Raw genomic sequence first — 16,240 nt, 5'->3', positions numbered from 1 at the left:
TCACTAGGCTAATCCTCCACCTTGCGGCGCCAGCACACTGAGTTCTAGTCCTGGTCGGGGCGCTGGATTCTGTCCCGGTTGCCCCTCTTCCAGGCCAGCTCTCTGCTGTAGCCAGGGAGTGCAGTGGAGGATGGCCCAGGTCCTTGGGCCCTGCACCCCATGGGAGACCAGGATAAGTACCTGGCTCCTGCCTTCGGATCAGCACGATGCAGATGCGCTGGCCTCAGCGTGCCGGCCGCAGCGGCCATTAGAGGGTGAACCAAAGGCAAAGGAAGACCTTTCTCTCTGTCTCTCTCTCTCACTGTCCACTCTGCCTGTCAATAAATAAATAAATAAATAAATAAATAAATAAATAAAAAATAAAAAAGCGAGATCAGAAATCTGGATCGGCAGCTGGACACTGACATCTCATATGAGCACTGGATCAAGTCCCAACTGCTCCACTTCTGATATAGCTCCCTGCTAATGCACCCAGGAAAGCAGTGGAGGATGGCCCAAGCATTTGGGTCCTGCCACCAACATGAGAGACCTGGATGAAGTTTCTGGCTCCTGACTTCAGCCTAGCCCAGCCCAGGCAGTTGTTTTCATTTGGGGAGTGAACCCAAATGGATCCCCAGTGGATGGAAGCGATCTCTCTGTGTGTGTCTCTGCCTCTCTCTTTGTAATTCTGCCTTTGAAATAAAATAAATAAATATGAAGGAAAGAAAGGAAGAAATCTGGATCAATAGGGCTGGCATTCAGTGTAGCAGCTGAGACACTGCTTGGGATGCCCATGACCCATATCGTAGGGCCTGGGGTTTGAGTCCCAGTTCTGTTTTTGATTCCAGCTTCCTGCTAATGCACACCCTGGGAATCAGCAAGTGATGACTCAAGTACTTGGATCCTTGCCACCCATGTGGCAGACCCAGACTGAATTTCTAGTTCCTGACTTTGGCCTGGCCCAGCTCCAGCTGTTGCAGGCATTTGAGGAGTGAGCCAGCATTTGGGAGTGCTCTGTCTCTGTCCCTCTGCCTTCCAAACAAATAAAATAAAACATTAAAAAAAAATAAATAAATCTGGGTTATTTTATGGAAACTATCCTCACCCTAAAGTGTTGGTTACAATCACTTTTTGAAACTCTGCTCAGTCTAAATATGGCCTGTGGGCCTCATTTGCAGCCTCTTATCTAGTTTGATACCAAACCTAGTGCTCTTTCCAGCACATCAGACAAGTTGGCTTACCCCTGGATGTCATGGGGTTCATACTTTGGCAGTGAATGGAGCATGAAGCTACACCACTTGGCACTTTATGCTTGCTGAATGAATGCTGAATAAATGAATGGGTGCAACACCAAAAAGCCTTACTTAGAGCTGCACAAAGATAGCATCTGGTGCAGTTAATCTTTAAGATTTACGTATTTGAAATGCAGAGGAGAGAGGGAGATGGAGAAGGGGAGGGAGAGGGGTATATATATATTTAAATATATATAAATATATATATTTATATATATATATATTTAGAAAGAGAGAGAGAATCTTCCTTCTACTGGGTAACTCCCCAAATGAAGGCTGAAATTCCACCTGGGTTTCCCACATAGGTGGCAGGGGCCCAATTACTTTCCCAGGCACATTAGCAGGGAGCTGGATGCGAAGTGGAGCAGCTGGGGCTCAAACTGGCACTCCCATATGGGATGGAAGAGAAGGTTTAATCCATTGGGCCACAACACCCACCCACCCCAGTGCAGTTTTGATTGGCATCAGGGAGAGTTCAGCACATTGCAGATATGGGGATTCTGTGAGAAAAAGGGAGAAAGTGGAGGCAAAAGCATTCCATTCTTTGCTGATCAGAACCATTCCATTGGGTCCTTTTTAAATTTTAATTAATTTATTTTTATTTTATTTCAGAGACAGAGAAAGATCTTCCATCTGCTGGATCACTCCCCAAATGCCCACAACAGCCAGGATGAAGCCAGGAGCCTGGAACTCAGTTTGGGCCTCTCATGTGAGTGGTAGGAACCAAAACACTTGAGCCATCATCTGCTGCCCTCCAGGGTACACATTAGCAGGAAGCTAGAATCTGAGGTGGAGCTGGGCTTGAGCCTAGTCATTCCAATATGGGAAGTGAGTTTTCCAAGAAGTATCTTTTTAAATTAAATATTTATTTATTTATTTATTTGAAAGGCAGTGTGACAGAGTGGGAGAGACAGACAGACAGACACACACACACACACACACACATACACACAGGGCAGGGTGAGGGGAAATCTTCCATCTGCTAGTTAGTTCACTTCCCAAACGCCTGCAACAGCCAGGGCTGTGCCAGGCCAAAACCAGGAACTCTATCTAGGTCTCCACATGGGTGGGAAGAACCCCAGAACTCGGGCCACAATAACTGCTTCTCAGGATGCATTAGTGGGAAGCTGGACTGGAAGTGTAGAGTAGCCAGATTGACACTAGGCACTTGATTATGGGATGCTGGCTTCCCAAGTATATCCACTTAGGCACCCACTGTGCCACAACCCCTGCCCCATAAAAAATATTTATGGCATTTTCTTTTTGCTATCTTTTCATCTTTTTTTGAAAGGCAGAAGAGAGATAGAGATCTCCATCTGCTGATTCATTCTCCAAATGCCTACAGCAGCTGATGCTGGACCAGGCCAAACCCTACAGTCTGGAGCTCAGTCTGGGTCTTCCACTTGGGTGACAAAGACCCAAGTACTTGAGTCATCACTGTTGACTCCCAGGGTGTGCCTTAGTTGGAAGCAGAAAATGGAAGTGGAGCCAGGACTCAAACAGGTGTGGGATTCAGGGATCTCAAGTGGTATCTTAACCATTGTATCTAATGCCCAACTCTAAATAAACAAAAATTTAAGGGGCCAGCGCTGTGGCATAGCAGATAAAGCCGTTGCCTGCAGTGCCAGCATCCCATATGAGTGCTGGTTCAAGTCCCGCTGCCTTTCTTCCGATCCAGCTCTCTGCTATGGCCTGGGAAAGCAGTAGAAGATGGCCCAAATCTTTGGGCCCCTGCACCTGCATGGGAGACCCGGAAGAAGCTCCTGGCTCCTGACTTCAGATCAGCGCATCTTCGGCCATTGTGGCCAATTCGGGAGTGAAACAGCAGATGGAAGACCTTTCTCCCTGTCTCTCTCTCTCTCTGCCTCTCCTTCTCTCTGTGTGTAACTCTGAATTTCAGATAAATAAATAAATCTTTAAAAAAATTAAAATACAAAATAAAGAATGCATCTAGGCTGGTGCCGCGGCTCAATAGGCTAATCCTCCACCTAGCGGTGCTGGTACACCGGATTCTAGTCCCGGTCGGGGCACCGGATTCTGTCGCTCCAGGCCAGCGAAGGCAGTGGAGGATGGCCCAAGTGCTTGGGCCCTGCACCCCATGGGAGACCAGGAGAAGCACCTGGCTCCTGCCTTCGGATCAGCGCGATGCGCCAGCCGCAGCACGTCAGCCGTGGTGGCCATTGGAGGGTGAACCAACGGCAAAAGGAAGACCTTTCTCTCTCTCTCTCTCTCTCACTATCCACTCTGCCTGTCAAAAAAAAAAAAAAAAAAAAAAAAAAAGAATGCATCTAAAGACCTAGCCAAAATATGGTAAATGGTAGCTATTGCTACCATGTGTTAGGTATTTTGGACCCATTATTTCCTTGGATTCTAACAACAGCTCCATGAGTTAAGAACTATTGGTCCTTATGACACAGATGAGGAAACTAAGATTCAGAGAGGTGAAGTCCTCTGTGTAAAGTCATACTGCTAGGAAGTGACAGAGTTGGGACTTGAATCCTGGGCTGACTCCACAGTCTAATGTGGTAAATGGAATCTTTGGGCTATACCAACCTCCTAGGGAAAAATGATTGGGTGTTTCAGAATAGAGTGCCTGTAGACTGAGTCCTTACGGGGACCTGAACTACATGTCAGATGACAGGTGGATGGATGGATGGAAGGATGGGTATTTTGGGATAATTCAGCCAGCAACACTCCAAACTTGACTCTAGCATGCTCTTTGACTGCCCTGATCTCCCCTGAATGGAATCACCTTTCCTCTTTGGCTATGAGACTTTCCCAAGGCCCTCAGAAAGCCCTTCAGAGATGCTCTTCACAAGCAGCCTGAGGGATTCCTTGCAGGGCCTGCAGTTTTCCTTATGCACAAACTAGCTAGCAAGGACAACAGTCTGCTCCACCTCCACCTCACCAGTGCCCAGGATGGCTCTGTTCTCAACCCTGTCCGATAATCACTTTTCAAGCTTTTGGGGACCTTGGGCCCTTTCCTGGCCTAGGAGTTCCAACTCACCCTTATCTGAAAGGAAGTGTGAGATAACCCTGCAACTCCAGAATTGATTCAAGGACCCCCACCCAGACAGGAGGGGCCCTATGGGAGAGTATAAGGCCTAGGCCTAAATCCAGAAGCTTCTTCCCCATAAAGAAGGACTGGCACTAGCCTGGGACTGGCAAGGTAGCTAAGTCTTGGTGCCAAGGACTGTACTGCAGTGCAGGGAGAGCAAGGCCAGACAGGCTGAGACAACTTGGAAGAGAACCCTCACCTCTGGCCAATAGCCAAGCATCGCCTGACTAGACTGACACTCTGCTATTCATGAGGACAACAGATTAAGTCAGGCACATCCAGAGGGGCCAAAGAGGTCCCCTCTGTTTCCAATCAGTGGGCAGAGCCACCCAGAGCAGATATTGAAAGGCAGACTTTGAAGGCAGGGTATGCATCCCTGCCCTGCCGCCTACTAATGGATGCAACCTTGGGCAAGTGAGTCCATCCCTCTGCGTTTGTTTCCACATTTGTAAAATGGGGATTGTAACAGTCTGTTTCTCAGAGACAATCAGGAGATAGTGAGATAGTACAAGTCAAGTATGTAGTACAGTACTTGGCACATGGCAAAGGTTAATGGCACTAGCTATCAATTTTCATTAGTGTTACTGAAACCATGACTTCTCAACTTTGGTGCTTATTAACATTTAAAACCCAAAATATTTTTTGTTTGAGGAGATGTCATGTGCATTTGAAGACATTGTCAAAAAAACAAAATTACTGGGGCCGGCACTGTGGCATAGTGGGTAAAGCCACTGCCTGCAGTGCTAGCATCCCATATGGGCTCTGGTTCGAGTCCTGGCTGCCCTACTCTGATCCAGCTCTCTACTGTGGCAGGGGAAAGCAGTAGAATTTGGCTCAAGTCCTTGGGTTCCTGCACCTCACCTGCATGGGAGACCCGGAAGAAGCTCCTGAATCCTGCTTTGGATCAGCTCAGCTCTAGCCATTGTGGCCAATTGGGGAGTGAACCAGTGGGTGGAAGACCTCTCTCTCTCCCTCTGCCTCTTCTTTTCTCTGTGTATAACTCTTCCTTTCAAATAAATAAATAAATAAATAATTTTTTAAAAAAGGATTAAAGTAGAGGAAACTTCATTATTGTGCTGTCACTAGCCTGGGACACTTGGCTGTTATCTCTCTTGATTTCTGGGAAGGCCAATTAACAATTTAGCTTTGGTAAGGTGGAACCGTAGTATGAGTGACTCCACTGTGATTTTTTTTTTTAAGATTTATTTTTATTTATTTGAAAGTCAGAGTTACACAGAGAGAGGAGAGGCAGAGAGAGAGAGAGAGAGAGGTCTTCTATCCAATGGTTCACTCCCCAGATGGCTGCAATGGTCGGAAGTGCGCGGATCCGAAGCCAGGAGCCAGGAGCTTCTTCTGGGTCTCCCACGTGGGTGCAGAGGCCCAAGGACTTGGGCCATCTTCTACTGCTATCCCAGGCCATAGAAGAGAGCTGGATAGGAAGTGGAGCAGCCTGGACTAGACCCGGCACCCATATTGGATGCCGGCGCTTCAGGCCAGGGTGTTAACCCACTGCGCCACAGCACCGGCTCCTCCATTGTGATTGTTAGTTTGGCCTATTGGGGCCTAGGGCAGGAGCTTAGTCTGAAACACTGGCCTCCTATAACTTTTATTTAACAATGTTTAACAGCCTCCTTGACCTCTACCGACTAGATGCCAATCGTGTTGCACATCCTATTTAAATAAACAAAAATGTCTGCAGATTGTGTCAATTATCTACTGGAGGGAAAACTCTTCACTTCAGTTGAGAACCACCCTAAGTAATATGGACTGAGTCCAAATGTCACAGATCCCAAACTCAAAGCCCATCTGGAGGAATGTCTATAACAGATCACATTAGCTCCAGTACAGGATTGGATTCTGCAGTTTGCCCTGGGAGCTGAGGAGCCCTCTCTGACTCAGTAGATAACCTCAGTGTCACTCTGTAATTACATGCAAAGAGGTCTCCAGTTAATCCTCAAATTATTCTAGGGTTTCAAATAAAGGGACAGGTGGTTGGTGCCTGATTTCTGGCATTTTCATTTTGATTGGGAGAAAATCTGACTCTGCAGAAGCAGAACTAGAATTGGCTCAGATTTATATTACTGAATATTTTTAAATGAGACAAGCACTGTCCTAGATGCTGGGGATGCAAAGGAGAACAAAAGAGGAGAAGTTCTCTTTCCTTTTTTTTTTTTTTTTTTTTTTTTTTTTTGACAGGCAGAGTTAGACCATGAGAGAGAGAAAAACAGAAAGGTCTTCCTTCCGTTGGTTCACCCCCCAAATGGCTGCCATGGCTGGCGCGCTGCGCTGATCCAAAGCCAGGAACCAGGTGCTTCCTCCTGGTTTCCCATGCAGGTGTAGGGCCCAAGCACTTGGACCATCCTCCACTGCCTTTCCGGGCCACAGCAGAGAGCTGGACTGGAAGAGGAGCAACTGGGACAGAATCCGGCACCCCAACCGGGACTAGCACCCGGGATGCCCGCGCTGCAGGTGGAGGATTAGCCAAGTGAGCTGCGACGCTGGCTGAGAAGTTCTCTTTTCATGGAACTTATATTCCAGTAGGAGAATAAAAGATAATAAACAAGAAAAATATTTAGGGATGCTGGTAAGTGCAGTGGATAAAGTACAATAAGAAAACCAAGTGACAGGGTGAAGAATTCTTGTTTTAAGGTCTCTCTGAGAAGGTGCCATTTGAGCCAAGACTTGATGACCTGGCTACTGGATGGAGCATGGAGCAAGCCATTAGAAACAGAGAGGCCAGTTGGAGGCTATTGGAACAATCCAGGTGAGAAGTGATGGGCCTTGGACCTGTGTGGTGCTGGCAGAGACAGGATGAGAGATGATCCGATTCTAAGTACATTCTGAAGATGTTGCTGACAGTTTGTGATGAATTTGAATGCAGAATATGATGGGATAAGAGCAGTCAAGGATGACTCTAGCTACACTTGTGGCCTGAACGGTGAAAAGAAAGATTGAGATGGGTAAGGTGGGCATGGGAAACAAAATGTTTTGTTTGAGCCATGATAAGTTTGTGATGCCAAGTAGACATTCCAGGTGGACATGTCAAATATGCAGTTAAATATATGAGTTCTGGGAAGAGGGCCAGGCTGGAGTTATAATCTGGGGAGTCATCAGTTTATAGATGGCATTTACAGCCATGGGCCTGGATGAGATCACCATCGAGGGAGGGATATGTGTAGATGGAAAAGGGAATGCTTATTCAGCTAGTAATATTCTCTGAGCATTTACAACAGGCCAGGCTCTGATCTAGGTGCTCCACATAGAGATGGACTTCCCTTGGCTTCTGCTCAAGAGAAGCTCCATTGCTTATTTAATTTTTCCTGCCTAAGTGCTTGGGTCATTTAGAGGATAAGCCTTGAGAGTTCTCACGTTGTCTCTTAGTCACTTATTCATTCTTGCGTGTCATCCTTGCGCAGGGGCCATGCTAATCTTCTCTGTATCATTCCAATTTTAGTATATGTGCTGCCAAAGCGAGCACAATAACTTATTCATTTTTAAAAGACATTTATTGGTACAAAGCCAATATCTAGGCACTTGCACCCATACACCAAGTAAGTCAGACATGGCTCCAGTCCTCACAGAGTTTACATTTTGCCTGTTGAACAACAAGGCACGCAGGATATGATTATAGTTTCGACAGATACGGGATAAGCTGCTATGAGAGCTATTAATGGGGGCTCTGCTCTAGCCTGGGAAACAGGGAAGACTTTTCTAAGATTCCACATTTAAGAAGCAGCCTACTAGAGCAGGAAACCAGGCCAAGGGTAAGTGCAGGGAGCTTTTCAGGAAGATGAAACAGGATGTTCAAATATCTGAAGCTGGAACCAGGCTGACAGATAAGGGAAAGTCAGCCTGGCTACAGAGCAGTTGTGTGTGGTAGGGTAGAAAGTGTGGGTAGCAACCAGACCTTCAGGGCTAAGCCTGTGGAGGGGCAGGCATGTGGTACAGTGGCTAACTTGCCACTTAGGACATCCTCATTCCATATAAGAGTTCCTGGATTTAAGTCTTGACTCTGCTTCTCACTCCAGCTTCCTGCTAATGGGCACCCTGAGAGGCAGTGGTGATGGCTCAAGTAATTGGGTTCAAGTGGCTGGATCCCTGCCACCAATATGGGAGACCTAGATTGAGTTGCCAGCTCTCAGCTTCTTCGTGGCTTAGTTCTCATTCTTACAGGTATTTGGGGGACATGAACCAGCATATGGGAGTTCTTTCTGTGTGTATCACGCTCACTGTCTATCTCTGTCTCTATGCCTCTCAAAAATAGAATAAAATTCAATAAATTATAGAAAAGTAAAATAAAAAACTCTCAACCTTCTTTGCCCAGACCACTGGAACCCTTATTCTACTTTAAGGAATGAAATGTTGCTGGATTCTAGATTGGAAAATAAACAAAGCCATTTTCCCTATGTAAATTTGGAGATATAACACCACTCCAATGAAGATACTTAAAGGGAATCATACATAAGTAGTGCAGCAGTTAAGGCCTGGATTGTGATGCCCATATCCCATATCATAGTGCGGGTTCTAGACCCTGTTCCCTCTGTTTCTGACCTAGCTTCCTGCTAACACGTACGGAGAGGCAACGGATGATGGCTTAAGTGCTTGGGTACCAGGTACCCACATGGGAGACCTGGATTGAGTTCCAGGTTCCTGATTTTGACCTGGCCCACCCTTAACTATTTACAGGCATTTGGGGAGTGAACCAGCAAATCAAAGCTCTTTTTCCCCCCTCCCTCTCTCAAATAAAATGAAAACAAATAAATTTTAAAATAAAATATAGAAAAAATATTGTTGAGTGGAAAAGGAGCAATGGAAGGCAACCAGACCTTTCAGCAGTATAAACTTAGAGCAAAGTTCTAGATTAGAACACAGAGTTCTGAGCACCACTAACCTCACTAAGTCAGGGAGCTGAAGGCTTGGCCAGGCAAAGACTGGGGAGGTCGAGGTGGAGAAAGAAACCATGTTCTTCCAGCAAAAGGAAACAGCCAGAGCAGAGACCTAGGGGAAGCAACGTGCAGGATTCCAGGCCTAGCAGGTCTCAGAGGACTGGAAGGGAAGTAGAAGATGAGGAGAAGCTGCTGGAGGCAAGGTCTGAAGGTCAAGGCAAGCATGTGCAAGTGGTTGAGATTGCCTCCAGAATGACCCACTGCCCATATAACAAGTCCTCAGTGGATGGACATTGAGAGCCATTGGTTGCACTAAGCTTTTGAGGAAGTAGAGATATTAATAAAAACCCCAGTATTTTGAACCCAGCTCCCCGCAAAGCCCTTCTTCATCAAACCAGGAAGGATCATTGGATTTTCACTGAGTCCTATGTGGCTCCCTTAGCATCCTCTTGCTATGCATGGCTCTCCTTCAGGGACTGTGAGGCCATATTCCTCGCAGGCCCCTCCACCTCCAGGCCTGAGCATTGCCTCTCCTTTACAATCACCCTATTCAGGCATATACAATAAGCATCTGTACAGCAAAGGCAACTTCCTTTGGGCAGCTGAACTATTTAGGGCTCACATGTGCAACCCAACCCAGCTGGGCTCTGCTTTACACGGGGGCATCTTCCAGTAAGTCTCCACGGCTGTAGCTCTGGAGTAAGAAAGAACAGCTCCTTTGCTACCCCATGTGCTCACTATGCTGAATGAATTCACAAAGCACCCAGCTCTCTTCTGTCCTCCTAGCTTTCTTGCACTTTCCTTTTGCCTGGCATGCTTTTCTTTTCTCTTTATGTACCTGCTTAACACCATCCGGTTCTTCAGGTCCAGTTTACAGGCCACTCCCTCCAGAAAGCTTTCCCTGAATACCAGCCTATACATACAGCAGGACTACCTTGTACTGTATTTCTTACAGCACATTCACTCAGCCCTCAGAATCCCCAGAGGAGTGGGGGGTATGTTCCAGTGCCCCTGAGGATACCAAAATCCACAGATGCTCAAGTCCTTTATATAAAATAGTATAGTATTTGCATATAACCCAAACATACTTTTTTTTTTTTTTTTTTTTTTACAGGCAGAGTGGACAGTGAGAGAGAGAGACAGAGAAAGGTCTTCCTTTTGCCGTTGTTTCACCCTCCAATGGCTGCCGCGGCCGGCGCACTGCGCTGATCCGAAGGCAAGAGCCAGGTGCTTCTCCTGGTCTCCCATGGGGTGCAGGGCCCAAGCACCTGGGCCATCCTCCACTGCACTCCCGGGCCATAGCAGAGAGCTGGCCTGGAAGAGGGGCAACTGGACAGAATCCGGTGCCCCGACCGGGACTAGAACCCGGTGTGCCGGCGCCGCTAGGTGGAGAATTAGCCTAGTGAGCCTCGGCGCCGGCCACAAACATACTCTCTTGTATATTTATTTTAAAATACATTGAGAGGTAGTCCATCTTATTTTAAAAATTATGTATTTATTTATTCAATTTATTGGAGAGACAGATGAACAGACAGAGATATCACCCATTGGTTCAAATGCCTCCAACAGACAGGGCTGGGCCACGTCAAAGCCAGGAGCCAGGAACTCAATCCAAATCTCCCATGTGGGTGGTAAGGACCCAACTAGTTGAGCCATCACCACTGCCTCTCCCAGTACACATTAGCAGGAAGATGGAATTAGGATATGGATTTGAATATCAAACCCAGGAACTGCAATGTGGTATATGAGTCCCAACCAGTGGCTTAACCACTAGGCCAAATGCCCATACTCCCTCTTGTATACTTTAAAATCATCTCCAAGTAACTTAGAAAACCTAATAAATGTAAACAGTTCTTACTGGTTAGGAAATGATGACAAGGAAAAGTCTACATGTTGAGTACAGATGCAACCACTGTAGGCCTAACTATGCAGTATATGAACAAGATGTGAGCTGAACAATGCTCAAAGGAGAGTGCTGAAGGGAGACTGAGACCTGAGAGGGCTGGAGGCACAGCAGGGAGAGCCTTCACATCACTTCATTCACATGGATTCAGCCTAGCACTCAAGGTGTGACAAATTCAAGCTTTGCTTTATGGAAAATTTTGGAATTTTTTCTTTTTCAGACATTTTCAATGGCTGAATCCATGGACGTGGGACACACAGCTATGGAGGACTGACTATATCTCACTTGGTTGTAATGCTTTTTTGGTTGTCTGTGAATGGTGTGACATCAGAGTTTAGGTCTAACTCAGTTCTATGTTTGTAGCATTCAATATCTAGCACAAAGCCAGGCACTTCCATGACTCAGTAAATATCAGCTGAATGAATGAACCATGTTGAGTAAGCAGGGGGTGGGGAAGCCACCCAAGTCCCACAAGCCACGATCACAACCCTGGGCTCTCGGAGCTGGGGCTGCAACTTAGCTTACTGTGAGAGAAAAAAAGCCTGGCTTCCTGCCTGTACCTTCAAGGATCGTGCCACAGCAAGAACTAGCAGCCCAGCAGACAGGCGAAATAACAACCAAAAAAGAACTGGTTCCCAGCTGCCTGGCTCCAGGGAATGTTTGTCAATGTGACATTCACAGAAGCCCTGCACATGTGCTGGCTGAGGGGGAGAGGGAGCCTCCGCCAGACACAAGGAAATTCAGCCACTGTGCACGTGTTAACACTGGGGGATGTGTGGCTGAAAAGCTTCTTAGTTTTTTTATAACTTCTAAAAACCTCCAAGCCGGCGCCGTGGCTCAATAGGCTAATCCTCCACCTTGCGGCGCCGGCACACCGGGTTCTAGTCCCGGTTGGGGCGCCGGATTCTGTCCCGGTTGCCCCTCTTCCAGGCCAGCTCTCTGCTATGGCCAGGGAGTGCAGTGGAGGATGGCCCAGGTGCTTGGGCCCTGCACCCCATGGGAGACCAGGAAAAGCACCTGGCTCCTGGCTCCTGCCAGGATCAGCGCGGTGCGCCGGCTGCAGCGGCGGCCATTGGAGGGTGAACCAACGGCAAAGGAAGACCTTTCTCTCTGCATCTCTCTCTCTCACTATCCACTCTGCCTGTCAAAAAAAAAAAAAAAAAAAAAAAAAAAAAAAACCTCCAGATACTTCTCATATTTGCTTTTTTTTTTTTTTTTTTTTTTTTTGACAGGCAGAGTGGATAGTGTGAGAGAGAGACAGAGAGAAAGGTCTTCCTTTTGCCGTTGGTTCACCCTCCAATGGCCGCTGCTGCCGGCGCGCTGCGCTGATCCGATGGCAGGAGCCAGGTGCTTCTCCTGGTTTCCCAAGGGGTGCAGGACCCAAACACTTGGGCCATCCTCCACTGCCTTCCCTGGCCACAGCAGAGAGCTGGCCTGGAAGAGGGGCAACCTGGACAGAATCCGGCGCCCCGACCGGGACTAGAACCCGGTGTGCTGGCGCCACTAGGCAGAGGATTGGTCTAGTGAGCCACAGCGCCGGCTCATATTTGCTTTTTTACCTTTAAGAAATCTGTTTTCCTCGGCAGCACACAGTTCACTGAAAATCTGCTTAGGACAAAATTGATTTGGGTAAAAAAATGTAGGGTCCTATTAAATAAATGTGTCCTTTTGCTGCTTCAGAAACCATTCTTAGCAGTGTTACGAATCTTTTCACACCCCATTTACCTTTTGCTTGTGTTTCTGTTTCACTATGCCCTAGAGTAAGATTCCAAGTTATTTGACAGGGTGTAAAAACATTTAGGGAAAAGTTCTGAGTTAAGGGACAGAAATTTGGGGTTTAGAAAATAAAATCTGGGGAACTTGATGAGCCCATTTGCCAGTTTGTACTTTAGTACCCCTTTTCTAGAGCCAGTAGAACTCTTTTTTTACACACTAGTTAGTAAAATCAACAGGTGTTTAGGCATCTACTACGTGTCAACACAATAGGGCTGTAAAAGAAAAGGGATTGGTCCCAGTAGTTCTTGACCTTTCTGGGCGTGGCTTGTAGACCACTGAGAATGATGAACTTCTGTCCTGTCCTATGTGGTACCCACAAGCCACATCTGGCTACCAAAATTCAAATTAATTAATTATTCTTAAATATAATTAAAAATTTAACTTTTCAGTTGCAATAGCCATGTTTTAAGTGCTCAAAAGCGTCATGGAGCTAAAGACTACCATATAATACTTAGAAACTATTCCCATCACTGGAGAAAGTTTTATTGGACAGTGCCTCCTGGGTTCTTTACTCAGAACAAAGAGACTTTTATGCTCAGGTACAATATTTTGCACACCATGTTCACAACTTTTTAGAGTCAGGGTCAAGAGGTGGAAACTGGGGGAGAGGAGATGAATCCAAGACAAGGAAACCCTTCTATGAAAAGCTGTTTGAGGGGGCTGCTGCTGTGGCGTAGTAGGTTACACCTCCGCTTGCAGTGCCGGCATCTCATGTGGGCTCTGATTCAAGTCTGTGCTGCTCCCCTTTCGATCCAGCTCTCTGCAAATGGCCTGGGAAAGGAGCAGAAGATGGCCCACGTGCTTGGGCCCCTGCACCCATGTGGGAGACCTGGAATAAGCCCTTGGTTATGGCCATCTGGGGAGTGAACCAGCAGATGGAAGACCTCCTCTCTCTCTCTCTTTCTATCTCTAACTCTGCCTTTCAGATAAATAAACAAATCTTTTAAAAAATGCTGTTTGAGGATTCCATTGCAGAATATACCAAGTTAGCATAGATAGATAGATAAATAAATAAATTCAGTCTTCTCATTGCTTGAAACAGCCTTAGAAAAAACTAGCGCTGTGTTCCCACCTGTTTGGCCACATTCAAAGAAACATCAATTCCTTCCTTATCTAAAAATAATCAAAAACAATGTTCAAGGTTTTCTGCTGTCTCTTCAGAAGCCACCAAAGGAGAATTACACACATACCAGGCTGCAAATCTTAAGTTATCTTCATCTTTGTCTTCTCAGCCTCCCACACTTGCACTTGCTTCCCTAAAGCTCTCTGAACCTCCCCTCTCATCTCCACCCCCTCAATCTCAAAGTCTCTCTAAACCTCCCTACAGCTGCTGCTGCTCCCCTTCCTCCCCGGCATGGACTAGTTATTAGCAGAACTGTTCAATTTCATCCCATCATATAAATACAGTGGCAGAGGCTAGAAAGATCCAGGGAGCTATGGCCAGGAACACATTCCACCATGACGCAGCCCACAGCTCTGCCTGCCAGCCTGGACCAGTTTCTCCAAGATGACTCATTTTTCCACTGTTATCTACTCCCTCACCTCTTCCTCTTCTGCCCACTGCTACCAAGGGCCAGGACCTGGGAGACGCTCATGACTGAGCTGACAGGAAAGGAAACATTTTGCTGGGATGCCAAAAGAGGACTGACGTCACAGGGAAAGGCAGAAAACCAGCTGTTCAGGTTCATGGAATGTGTTATCCGCAGTGTTAATCATTATTATTATTTGTAAGAATTTACAAATCTATTTGATCTATTCTCTGGCAGAGAGTAAATGGCTTGCTGTGAGGAGTGCATTAACTCTAAATTTTCTTTTTAATTCTTTTATTTGAAAAGCAGAGAGAGCAAGAGAGGGGGTAAGGGTGGAAGAGAGAGAGAGAAACCTGCCATCTGCTGGTTTACTCTCCAAAGTCTGCAACAGGTCTGGCCTAGGCTGAAGCCAGGAGCCTGAATTCCATCCAGGTCTCCCACATGGGTCACTGGAACCCACCTACTTGAGCCATCACCTGCTGTATCCTAGGATGAACATTAATAGGAAGCTGGAATTGGAAGCAGAGCCACGACTTGAACTCCAGCTCTCTACTATGGGATTCCAGTGTCTCAAGCAGCATCTTAACCACTGTGCCAAAAGCCCAACCCTGCATTAAGTCTGAACAGTCAGCCAAGGTCAAAGATTTCTTTTAAATCCAAGGAGAGAGGCTGGCATTGTAGCACGCAGGTTAACCCACTACCTCAGATGCCAGCATCCCATATCTGAACGTCAGTTGGAGATCTGGCTGCTCCACTTCAAATTCTAGCTCCTTGCTAATGCACCTGGGAAAGCAACGGAAGCTGGGCCCAAATAGTTGGGCCCCTGCTACTGGATGGAGCTCCTAGCACTGGGCTTCAGCCTGGCCCATCCCTGGCCACTGTGGCCATTTGGTGAGTAAATCAGCAGATGGAAGATCTCTTTCTCTCTCTGTCCTTCCCACTGTCTCTGTCATTCTGCCTTTCAAATAAATAAAATAATCCTTAAATGTAAGTAAATAAGCTCATTAATAAATCCAAGGAGAAGCTCATTTGTACCTTTTTTATCATTGTGTCAGGGATGAATATTTATCAAGCCACCATATATTTTAAGTGAAAGCTTCTCCCTGACGCAAGAGCAGTCCTGTCTCAGGTATGTGCGGAATGCCCGTTCACCGCATTAGCTCACGCACTCGGAGCGCTGTTTTCAGTGGAGAGGTCACATGGAGCCTAGGGCTGTCCTATCTCTTATCCTTCCTTGTCCTGCATGTACATCTTACCTCACCAGTGTCCATCCCTTGTGGATCTGCTCCTCCCTCTCTAGACTGATCAGTTCCTGCTGCTTTATTCTCCATCTTGGAATGCCATTGCCCAAACCAGTTCCCCAAGCAGGGAACCAGGGAGTCAACTTGGATGCTCCTTCTTCCTCAACCCCCAGATCCAATCCATCACATCCTATGATTTCCTTTCTTTGTAAATTCTTAACTCCTTAAGTATCTCTTCATCTTCATCACTGTACATCGGGCCACAGGGGTCTCTCTCTTTAAAATTTATTTATTTAAGAGATGGAGTTAGAGAGAAGGGGAGAGGGAGAGGGAGAGGGAGAGGGAGAGGGAGAGGGAGGGGGAGAGAGAGAGAGAGAGAGAGAGAGAGAGAGAGAGATCTTCCATCTGCTGGTTCACTCCTCAGTGGCTGCAATGACTGGGACTGAGCCAGGCTGAAGCCAGGAGCCAGGAGCTTCTTTTGGGTCTCCGACATGGGTGCCGGGGCCCAAGGACTTGGGCCATTTTCCATTGCTTTCCTGGGCACATTAACAGGGAGCTGGATGGGAAGTGGAGCAG

General features: G+C 46.8%; 1 protein-coding gene and 1 non-coding gene across 2 annotated transcripts in view; both read right to left on the bottom strand.

Annotated features, from left to right (window-relative positions):
• Positions 1–16,240, bottom strand: part of DYNLL1 (dynein light chain LC8-type 1) — a 28,186-nt gene that overhangs the window by 7,034 nt on the left and 4,912 nt on the right. The gene's annotated exons all lie outside the window — the stretch shown is intronic.
• LOC127484772 (U6 spliceosomal RNA) lies at positions 7,700–7,807 on the bottom strand. The gene has a single exon (XR_007911982.1). It is a non-coding gene; the product is annotated as a U6 spliceosomal RNA (small nuclear RNA).

Source organism: Oryctolagus cuniculus, chromosome 21, assembly GCF_964237555.1.
Source record: "Oryctolagus cuniculus chromosome 21, mOryCun1.1, whole genome shotgun sequence".
NCBI classification, from domain to species: domain Eukaryota; kingdom Metazoa; phylum Chordata; class Mammalia; order Lagomorpha; family Leporidae; genus Oryctolagus; species Oryctolagus cuniculus.
Note: the sequence above shows the minus strand (reverse complement) of the source record. Positions and strands in the feature narration are given on the sequence as shown.